This window comes from Elgaria multicarinata, chromosome 5 (genome assembly GCF_023053635.1).
Source record: "Elgaria multicarinata webbii isolate HBS135686 ecotype San Diego chromosome 5, rElgMul1.1.pri, whole genome shotgun sequence".
Lineage (NCBI taxonomy): Eukaryota > Metazoa > Chordata > Lepidosauria > Squamata > Anguidae > Elgaria > Elgaria multicarinata.
In genome coordinates, this window is record NC_086175.1 from 48,510,960 (window position 1) to 48,523,385 (window position 12,426).

Below are 12,426 nucleotides of genomic sequence, written 5' to 3' on the forward strand. Positions count from 1 at the left end.
GGAGGGAGTGTGTGGTTTCTGGGTGGCCACCTGGGCCCTGGAGCCATGCCTGCCTTCTTCCTGGTGGAAGGCGATCAATCACTGGTCACTTTCCACCAGGCTCCTTCCCCGGGTTGACCCAGGATTGGCTGCACAGCGATGTTACATGGCTTAAGCATGATTTTTCTAAACGCAGCATTGTGTGGAAGCCCCGTGGTGGCTGCGAATCTGCACCTGCATTGTCTAACCAACAGGGCACAGATCCACAGCTACTATGGGGCTTTCCCTGTTTATAGACAGTGCCCTGGATTCTCCTAATACTTTGGTCTTGATCTGAATCCAGCCCTCCTCCCTCCCATGTCCTGTGGCTATTTTAAAATGAATTTTAAAGCAGTGGTAGGTAAATTGTGGTCCTTCAGATGTTTGGTGTACAACTCCCATAATTTTTCACCATTGGCTATGCTGGCTAGGGTTGATGGGAGTTGTAAGCCAAAACATCTGGAAGGTCACAAATTACCAATCTCTGCTTTAAAGAGATGGGAGATCCAATCTCCGACTAGTTTGGCACTGTACAATGTTCACGTGCACACACACACACACACACACACACACACACACACAGGGGTATTCGGACAATCATAGGGGAAAAGAAGCCATTGTTTAGTTACCCACACTGCAGGTGTTGGCATGTCATGCAAACCTGGTGTGTGGTGTAGCAGGGGTGGCTTGTTGTAGGGGTGGGTACCAAGCCCCACTGTCTGCTGGGTTCACATGACATGCCAACTTGGGCTGGGTAATTAAGTAAACAACTGACGTGCACGCAGGGGGAGAAGCCATGATGACTTCTAATCCCACCCCCACCCCGGTGATAATCTGAACTCAGTCAGTAAATCATACTGGGTTGGATCCAGACTTAGTAATATTTAAAATAGACCCATTAAAATCAATGGGGCGTAGATCCCGTTGATTTTAATGGGACTTTGTGAAATACGACTAAGTCTAGATCCAACCCACTGAGATGTAATCTCATACACCTTTCTTTGGGAGTAAACCTAAATGAAATCAATGGGATTTACTTCTGAGTAGATATGTATAGGTTTGTGCTATAGTAGAACTAATACCTCAATAAATGTGTGGGAAATTGTAATTTATATTTGGAACTAGTTTTGACAGTGGCAAAAAATAATAATGATAGAAATCTATAAAACAAATGAAAACAATTTCCTTAGTGATTGTATAAAATTCCCACCCATTTATTTTCTTAAGTTTTTTCTTTGCTTGTTTCATATGCACTTTTCTGCCTTTTGATCATTGCTTGGTTCCTAAGTAGCAATTTAGTTGAGACAAGTGAGGAGTAGCAGGGGTGGCGTGCAGCTCCCAGGGCCCACTCCCTAGCAAGGGCTCCCCATACTAACACCCACCCACCCTTGTCCTCTTTACTTTTGTATAAGGTAGACAGATGCAAAAGGGATGTGGGCTCCTCTGCCATTAATAGTTGTGTAGAAGAGAGGATTTCAACAGGTTCCCACACAATTGAACATGGATATTAAAAGTGCAGGAGTCCTGTGTTTTTGCATCTGGCTACCATGCAGTCCTGCAGGCCGAAAGTGAGCCCTCTCCAGGAGGACTGACACCTAGGGAGACTGGGCCCATTGCTGAGGAGAAGACTTGGGGCTAGTCTTCCAGCAAGGATTCACTTCATGTTATTCTTTTGTATGAGTCAAGCAGTTGTTTGCTTGGCAAAAGGTCTTATTCCTTTTCCAGCAACAATTTCTGTTTTAAGGCCCTTAATTAATTTCATGACAACTCTTGAGAGTGAAATGGCCCCTGGGACAGACTGATGCTAATATGAATGAAATTGCTTTTGGAAACTATACATGTCAATCCTGTTTATCTGGCTAGAAAGAGAAGACAGGGTGTAATTTCGTTGGCTGAATGGATTTACCGTAGATTTAAATGTCCTTCGTTGGCTCTTCCTAATGAGCAAGCTAAAGAATTCTTTGCAAAGGAGAGATCCATGATGGAAGAACACATTTGCACAAGGGTTTTGTAAGAATGAGTAAGGACTGAGATCCAGCTTTTAATTAAAAAGATTAGCATTTTAAACATGATTGGCCAGTTCAAGTGTTTTCTGGTAAATTCCTGTAAATGCCAAGAAGCTAAAGTTAATTGCCTTGTAATTATGCAGCCTTGATAAAGACAAATAATTGATATACAACAGCTTTTTCCAAAGCTGCTGCTCTTCAAATGTTTTGGTCCACAGTCCCTATCATTCTTGTCTACTGGCCATGCTGTCTGGGGAAGATGGGACTTGTAGTCTAAAACATCCCGAGGGCAACAGGTTTTGGAAAGGCTGATACAGGTGAAGAAAGTCTGACCAGCAGTTGATCTGATACTTCAAGAGACATGAAGTATTAATTTTATATTCCTTTTAAAGAAAAAACAGAAAACTGTTCTCAGCAGGGGATCTTTCTTACTTCTTACCCAATGGAATTCAACTGTATATAATAATTTCTGCTTTCAGTTAGGCTTAAAGGCAGCAGCATTTTCTCACAGTACCAGAGTTGTAGAGAATACAATGAATGTGCCTCATTTAATTTAATTCCAGTTTCATTAAACTGCACAGATTGAATAACACTCCCCCCACCCACCCACGCCATCACCAATACTGAAATACGGAGCTGACAAATGAATTATTTGTTATTTTAAAATTATTACCAGAAATAATTGCTTCTTTTTTAAACTGCAAAACAATATTTGAAATTTGGAAAAAGCCTATTTAAATAGGTTATGGCCATGTAAGAAGAATTTGGCACTGGAATGTAACGGGCATGGTCTAGCCACAGTTGAGCACTTTTAGGTTTTACAGATTGCTTAAATACTGAGAAATACTAATAATTGAAGGTCACCTTATAGATTGCACTGTTTGTCAAAGTCAAACAACACAATCTCCCAGCAAGCCAATCATCTTCCTTTACTTCAGGAATGAAGAACCTCAGGATGGGAGAGGGCAAATCTGTCCCTCCAGGGGTCCCAATCTGGCTCTCTGGGATTCCCCAGATTGTCACGCCTCTTTCCACTGGCCTCACCCATTATCACCTAGCCACTGACCATTGGTGGGTTCCTGGTTTTTGCACAATTTCTTTCCCATTCTGAAAGGTTGAAATGCCTCTCCTAAGGCTTAGAGTTTTTCCACATGAGTTTTTCATCATTTCTTTCTGATGATTATTTATGGTTTCTTTTAGACAATGTCATAACCTTCCAGTTTTGCTTAAGTTTTTGAAGAGCACTTTCACCAGGGTTTTTTAGAGCAGGGGAAAAGGATTATTATTTGTGAAAGCAAAAGAAAACATTTCCCTAGTTCTATGATTGTTTTGTTTTGCTATAGCACAGTGCTGCCTAGAGGCTATGTATTGGAAAAGCAGGAATGGGAAAGCTTTTTGTGTAGAGCTCAGATAATTCTGTGATGAAACTGAAAGCAGATACAGCGGATTAACAGCCTTGTATAGAAAAGTGCTTCGTTATTTGCAATAAGAGCCTTAAGCTAATTTTGTCCTGGCAACAGCCCAGCTTGTGGTTAGTGCTAACCCCAGAGAACCACAGTTTCTCTAACCAGTCCCCGAAATGTTGTCTGAACAGGTCCTAAATCTGGATCCAATCCTCTGGAGAGAAATACATTTATAAGATGGAGGATGGCAATTATATATAAATTCCAATTATCTTCCAAAAAACATAGGTACACAAAATTGGGCACAATTGTATTTTGCTTAGAAGTAGTAATTGGGGGAGGGGCAAAATCATTTCCTCCTGAGAATGGCAAGTAGCTCTCTCCAATTGCACACATTGTTATTTCCAGTGGTTTCCCACTATATCCTGCATCTGTATGTGCAGTTTCACTTATGTGAATATGAATTGGGAAGAACATTTTGGAATGTGGGGGTATACTGTATCTCCCAAATTCAGGACAACTGCCATTTTTACTGAATTTTCACCAAGGATTCAACACAACTGAGAAAGACCTGCAAGAGAATTTTTTTTTTAAACAAAATGGTTCCCCTCCCCTATAAATAGGCTTGTGAGATAGTAAAGGCATCTTTTTCTTTTTTTAATCACAGATGAAACTACGGTGGAGAAATAGTCTTTTCCAGCGGGGTAGCCATGTTAGTCTGTCACAGTCTAGTGACACCCTAAAGACTAACAAATTTATTTTGGCATAAACTTTCACTGCTGGGTTGATATTCTGACAAAACATTCTGCATTAAAGTGGACTTTGGATGAAGTATCACAAGATTATTTCTGACAACATAGTTTACATCTACATCCCCCCTACACTCTACATATGTATATAACTCTAAACTACTATGTTGCTTATCAAGTAGGATAAGGTTGTGTGGTGATTCACAGCCGTGCATGTCTAAAAGTCACAGAACATATCTCTATGGGTGTGCTTTAGTAGTGATAAATATTCTTATCTCCCCATTTCTATAATTACCTGGACAAACAATGTAAGCTTTGATGTTTACAATTCTCTAAGGGGTTTTGCCTTGAGGGAACTCTTTCCACATCAGCTTAACTACCAGTTGAACATTTGTTGCACATTGCAGATCCTGGGGGTCTCTTTTGGGACACATACTCAGTTCATACAGGATGCTGGTCTGAGCTGTTGTTCATGTGAGAGGCAGTTGGTTGGATCCAGACAATGAACACAGAGGCTTGTGGGACTTCTTTCAGGAGCAGGGTCTGGCATCTTCATAGGTTTGTGCTATGCAACAAAATGCTAACAGGTTCTTTATGTAACACACTAGTGAAGGAGCATCCAATGAATAACATGGATGGAAACCAACAAAATGTTCATATATATTGCCCCTGTAGCAATAACGGAGAACTACTGATATTTGTTCCCGCTTAGTTACATTATGTCCTTAGTTTCATCAGCAATTAATGTAAAGAAGCCAGCTTCCTTCACTTCACGAGAAATGGCATTCTGAACCATTCTGCTCATAATGCTTAACAATCCATCTTGAATGGAATGACGTGTGTATTTTCCATTGCAAGGGAGAGTATCTATTTTTGACTGAATTCTGGAACTGTGTTTTGCAAGTAGGTGCAAGACTTCAAGAACATTTTCCCTGTTATCACTTGATTCACTTTCCCAATGTCCACAGCAAGCGTTTTTTTAAACTAGTGAACAAAAGGATTTCTGCAAGACTGTACATATAATGCCTATTTTCTTTGAGAAATTCTTTATGAGCATCACTTATTTGTGCTAAAACAGACTCCTTGGAATTTCTGTGTTTGTAACTCTTCCATGCCTCCACCAGGCAGTCTTTATAGACTGCACTTCTGTTATGCAGCTTCAGTCATGAATAATTATCAGTAGCCTTTTTCAGTAGCTCTGAAACACTTTCCTCTTCAGAACTACCTATTTCACAAGAATCAGATTTACTACTGCTGGATAATTCCTTCTCCCAGTCAATATCTGATTCATGTAGACTTTCAGAGGAACCCTGTGTAAGGAAGGGGTAAATTCATACATGGAATGGCTGTTCTTAATAAATGTAAAAAATGTTAAAATATCCCATTGTTATGATTTTTAGGAGGCGGGAGATAATCGGCCAGCTGCATGTGGGCTTACGGGTACATCCTGGAACCGCTTGGGGCCAGGCCGGTGACCTTGAGCGAAATTAACATCTCAGGAGAAGTGTGAAAGACCTCATCGCAGGGAGAACTGAAGGGGGGGGAGAAGAGTGAAAACAGTTTTCTATAAAGGGATACTTTTAAAAACAGGTTCTTTGTCCTGAGCTGGCTGACTCCATGGCTAGGTGACGTATGATATCTAATGTAGTTTTAGTTTTGCTGGTTTTGGGGTTCAATTATATCTGCATGTATTCATAGTTTTAGATGCTAATCCTGTTTGCTTGCCTCTTTCCTAATAAAATTAATTGGGCTTAAACCTCCAAATTGTGAGCTGTGTGCGTTATTCCGGGGATCTGTGCAAAATCCAGTGGAAAGCCAGTTTGGCTGGGTCCAGTCTCCTTTACACCCTGTGTTTCTGTGACATCAGATCTTTTCCTTACTTTTGCTGGATTTGTGAAGTAGTAGTCTTAAAGATCCAAAATTTGAAGCTCTGGAAGATGAAGTTCCTGAAGATGAGGCTGTGTTTAGGTTTTGTTTGTTTGTTTTTGCAATCCATTGTCTTTGTAATATGGAATAAGACGCATTGAATACGGTGGGATTAATTGATGAGTAAACATTCATAGACTTGCACTGTACGTAAATTCTCCCTGCCCCCCCTTTCCTATCCTGAGGAGACAAAAAGGAAGACCCAGGGAAGGTACAGATTAATTCCTAACCTCCTCATCTCATTTTTCCTGGACTAGAAACAATGGAAGACAGTCATGGAAAAGGCAGATTAATTCTTCCTCCTTTCCAGAGCTTGGATAGTGGAGAAAGGCCTTGGAAATGCCCTATACTTTTGGCCTTACTAAGTCCTAGAAGATACCTAAAGAGGATATTAATTTTATTTTAATGGGGAAAGGGTTATTTTGGGCTTATACCACAGAAAGGGAAATTAATTTGAGGGAGATCATTGCAAGCCTTTGTTGTATAAAGGTCTCTTTGGCCCTTTAGTTATCAGTTTTTTCTTTCATTTTTCTTTCAAACCTTGAGCTCCCTCTTGTGTCTTTCCCGCCCAGTTACATGCATTAATCCCAAAAACGTTCTACTGACTAAACTGGAGGCAATCTTCAAAACGAAACTGTTAACATTAGTTCTCTGTCTTAACATAAACTGTCCTACTTAAAAGGGCAGCTTATTCCCCACAAACCAGGGATATTTCTTCATTTTAAACTACTTTTATACAATTGTTATTGGAAAGAAAAAAAACAATATTCAAAAATATAACTAAAAAATGATAGTAAAGTATACTATTATAATGGGATTTGATTTACTTACACTATAAACATATCTAACCAGAGTGACATATCTCTCTCTGGAAAACATTTAACCAACAGCTCAGTATTTACAAATGAATGGGTACCAAGGGTGAGTGATCTTTCTCTAATTATTTTAATTCCTAGAATTAGGAATTAAAGGAAGGCACTTATGGAATTATGTTTCCAGTCTATGCCTTCTGCATATTTGGATGGGATGTATGCCAATGTCCCCGTATTTCAACATCTTTGTATATGTGGGGCTCCACAAACAGAGGATATTATTATTATTAAAATTAATTAATTTTTTTGTGAATTTTATGCCAGTTCCAGGAAAAGCTTTCACACACCTTTGTTCAGAGGAATATCTGATAGAAGTTTGGCTGAGCAGATTTTTAAACTACTTGTAGATACAGATCCTTGTGTAGTTAATCAAGAAGTTGTATTCACAGTAGCTGATAAAAAGTTTACAGTTAAAAGTCCAACAAACTGCTACTGTAGATTGTGCACATAACGAAGTGATTTGAGTAGTTTGTTCAACCATTTTGTGTGTGTGTGGTGTGCAAAATTGTAAGAACCTCCAATTACATGAAATAAAATCAACTGGCTGACTACAACTCTCATAATGCTGGATTTCTGCCCCATGGCCTGCTTTTCTTCAAAATAAAGAAACTGTGATTAATATACCGTATAGTCTGGTTCTTTTTTCACCACTAAGCACTAATTGGTCATATGAATTGACATCTAACCACTGTTCATGCCAGAGTGGTGTAGTGGTTAGAATGTTTGGCTGGGACTTGGAAGATCTGAGTTCTAGTCCCCACTTTGCCATGAAACTCACTGGGTGACTTTGGGACAATCACTGATTCTCAGGACTCATCTACACCAAGCAGGATATTCCACTATGAAAGTGGTATGAAAAAGGCAGGAGCTACACTATTGCTTTATAGCAGTACTGAAGTGCACTAACACATACCATATACCACTCTCATACCACTTTCATAGTGTTATATCCTGCTTGGTGGAGATGTGTCATGGGCCCCAACAGTTGTCAGTGCACTTCAGTATCACTACAAAGCAGTAGTGTAAATCTTGCAGTGCACTTCAATCCCCCTATAAAGCAGTAGTGTGGCTCCTGCCTTATATATACCACTTTCATAGTGGAATATCCTGCTTGGTGTAGATGAGACCTCTGTGTAATCTATCCCACAGTGTAAGCTATCACTCCAGCCAGCTTTAAGTCTTTGGGCTGAAGCAGACACTGCCATAATTAATGGAATATATATGTGAGTTTATGTGTTTCACTCGGAGGAACAAATTAAAATAAATCAGTTCAGCACTTCCTCATTTGCTAAACTCCAATGACCTGTTGCCCAGCTTCAGTTTCCATTATGGTTAACATCCTGTTACTGGGGGCTACTTCTTCATCCCCCTCTCTTAGTTTCATATTTCATCTGCTTCTTTCAGATCCATAGTGGCCATTTGTTTTCTTTGGAGATTCATATTTTGCCACTGAGAGCCTTAATTTGGAAACTATGTTGCTTTCCTCCATTTATAAATATAAGTATGCTTAGAAATGCCAATTCAGCTCCATCCTTTCCTGTTCACAGTTATAGCCCAATCTTACAATCACTGATGGCAATAAAACTAGAATCCAGTTACTAGATAATCTTAAATCTAATTACTTTGGCTTTATTGTGCTGTGGACCATGACAACAACAACAACAACAACAACAACAAATTAAATTTATATACTACCCAACTAACAGATGTCTTCAAGGGAGGGGGTAATACAATCATGAAACAGCACCAATAAAACAACAAAATAATAAATACAAGTATTTATGCTATAGTACATTTATTAGGTTTTCAGGTACCAAGGAACTTTTTGTTTTTGCTTCAGTGGATACAACTCCTCTTCTGAATTTAGTGTTCACAGAGCATTTTTCCTAAGTATTTGCAAGACTTCAGTTAGAAAACCTCATTCATCCTTATTGGCGGACCACTATAATTCATCCCCATGTTTCAGATTTGGAGGCTGTGTTGTGCTAGAGCTGAGAGTTACAGTATAATCCTATGCAGAAGTAAATTCCAATATTTACTTATCCTATACCCACTTACTCCTACGTAAATGGGCATAAAATTGCAGCCTTAGTCTGGCCAAACTACCCAGTGAGTCCATGGTTAATTTTCTTAATAACTGGGAACTAATGTATGACTTCCTCATTTATTTCCTGTTATTCCAGCTCTTAAATGCCTTCCCTTAGCCCTGGGGCTCAACTCTGTTGTCAGCCAGGAATCCCAAAGCTGACCCAGGAAGTCAGGTGTGAACAAGAGACTTGACACTTCTTAATTGCCCTGTGTCATCTTCAGATGCATCTTCTCTGAGACCAGCTACTAAACTTACACAGAACATTAATGCAATTCTCATCATGCCTAGTCTGAAGCCCTTATGACTAATTTGGCTGAATATATATTTTTCAGGGTCATTACAGTTATTACAGTCTCATGAGACATGTATTAAAAATCACGAGTCTCACTTTTCTTTTCTTTTTAAATGCTACTGATCCAAATAACCAGCTTCTGCTCATCTGAATGTTGGCATGTCCCACTTGCAAGTAAATTCATTTTCTAGTTCCCTGATTAAGTATAGCTCTTGGGTGCTTTTGCGAATCTCTCTTTTCAAACAGGTCATATTGCATCATGAGGTTTGTAAGTGTCTTGTGTTCTAATGTAGCCTTCCCCAATGGCACACATATGGTGCCCTTCAGATGTGTTGGACTACAACTTCTGTGATCCCCAGTGGAAGGCTGTTCTGATACCTCAACCAAACTCTGACTTGTAACTCCTATGCCCCATGTAGAAGGATAATACCTTCTCTCTTTACAGATTCATTTCAGCTCTCACAGAGATTTTCTCAAAACATTAGTTTCCCTCACAAGGATCCCCCTCCCAGCAATAGAAAGAAAAACACCTATTTTTCGCACTTCACCTGCCAACTCTTCTCCAATGCATACGACTGCAAATTACTTCTGGAGATGGAAGGAGGATCTAGGCTGCCAGTGACCCAGTTCACATGGTAGCCAGCAGCCACCGTGGCGTAAATAAGCCACAGTTATCTGTGGTGCATTCTGGCGCCATTATGAATATTCAAGCCATGGGGGGGCTATCACTGTGGATTATTGTGTTGTGTGAACACAGGCAGGGTGGCTTGTGTGTGTAACAAACCACCCAGAACCATGGGCTGTAATAGTGTTCTGGTTGGCAATGTGTGAACTGGCCCAATCCCACAGATGCAGGATGAAACGCTGAGCTTTATCACACCAGCATTATACTGTGCAATCACTGCGAATTGTGTGCAAAGGACTCTGACGTTTTCCAGTTCATAATCTGCTTTGACTGTGAAGTACTCCCATGCATCCTACTTTAATTGTGCTATAAAGTCAAAAGACCCGACCTATTTTGCTACTACTTTTGGAGCGAATCATTGTTGTTTTCCAAGTGGCCACTGGGGGCGCAGGAGCAGGATTTGATACTTTTAAGCTTCAAATTAAACAGATGCTTACATCTGTGTAAGTTTTAAAGATAAAGACATCAAAATTAGCACAGTAATAGATATTAAGGAGATCTTTAAGCATACCAAATTTGAATCGGATTGGGTCATCTGTTGATTTTTTTAATGATTTTTTTTTACATTTGTCCACCTTAAACTCTTTTCCTGGTATGCAAAGGATCTTAGGAGCGCTGATTTAGCTAACAACAACAGCTTTGTGCTGTAGGGGATGATTTGAGGGAAACAGGTACGTGGGATGAAGCCTGTTAGTCCACCAGTCCACCCATCCCTCCAAATTCCTCCTCCTCTCTACTAAAGAAGATTTGTATCACCTGTGAACGGTATCTTTTCTGAAACATTGTAAGGGCATCTGTGTGTCTCAAAACACATGGTAAATAACATACAGTTGGGAGTCCTTGCTCATCACAGCTCCTGAGGACTTGTTTAATGTCCATTTTCAAAAATTCACACGCCATTCACAGGTTTTAGAAAAGACATGGCTGACAGGCAGTGGAAACACAAGAAGGACACTTGTATGCAATGGCCATGAGCTATAACTCATCAGGGTTTGGCCTCAGAACTGGTTTTCAGTGGCAGGGGTCAGCCCTAGTATACTGGAAGTGAAACTAAAGAAGGGAACATGTGCAGAATGCTTTTTTTCCTGATGACTCACAAACCATAACAAATAACCCTAACATAACCATAACATCTAAAATTAGAGGTAAAGACTTCCCACGCCAGTCCTGGTGAGCCTTGAATCCAGGTACCTCTTACTCAGCTTTTTTTAGCTTTGGGGAGACTAATCCTCCTTTTGCTTTAAAAAGAAGAAAACCACTTTGATTGTTTTAAGGGCTCTGGATTATAACATTTAATGATAGGGCAAAAGTCTTGTTAAACCACCGCCTCTGTTTACAAGGTAAAAGTGAACTCCCCTGTGTTTCCCTACCTATCTTTTTGTCTTTTTTCTTAAGGAAGAAAATCTGTTAAGGAAAAAAAGAGAATAGCTGCACAATATTTTCTCATTGGTAACACTAGGTGATCACCGTCTAGGAGCACCCTTATTAGGAACATCTAATTTGGAAATAAGTCCTGGACATTTCCCACCAAGTGGGAAATTTTATATTGTATTTTATTTTATGAATTGTTGTAAACCGCCCAGGGAGCTTCAGCTACTGGGCAGTATAGAAATGACATAAATAAGTAAAAATAAGTACATATGTTTTTTAAAAAAATGTTTTTAGGATGTTTTTAACAATGTATATTATGTTTTAATTGAGTATTATGTAACTTATCGTTTATTGTTGTTCCCCGCCTGGATCAAAGTTGAGAGGCGGGTAAGAAATAATAATAATAATAATAATAATAATAATAATAATAATACGTGCAAGCCAATCTATATTTTATTCTCATGTAAGGGTGCTTCTAGATGTGCAGCCATTCAAAATGCACTCTGTTCCATGGGAGGGTTGCAAATGGAAGACAGTGATGTCTTCTGGACCTCTGCAGAATTCCATGAAGGATGGCGATTGCAGAACAAAAGCCTTGTCTGGATGCATCCCTGAGTGTAAATAGGGTTCTTGTATCTCTCCCCCATTCCAAATTTCCTGCACTTTATTTTTGAAGCCATCTCTAATTTACCCTCTAAGGATTGTATCCAACGTGTTAGTTGCAGACCCACTGAAATGAATAGGGTTTCAGTTAGACGAATATTGCAGACTATAAATATTGTCAATAAATAAAAAAAGGTGCAGTCCTATTCCCACTTACCTGGGAGTAACCCCCATTGAAGTCAATGGGATTTACTTCTGAGTAAACGCACAGGTTTAATGATGAGCATCACTCCGGCCTTTTCGGAAGTCGTTCTTCCTCCGCCCCGCCCGGTCCAAATCTGGGTCTCGGCCAAGGCCAATCCCGCGGCTGTATGCAAATCGGGCCTAGCGTGCCTTTGTTTTCATTTCCCGC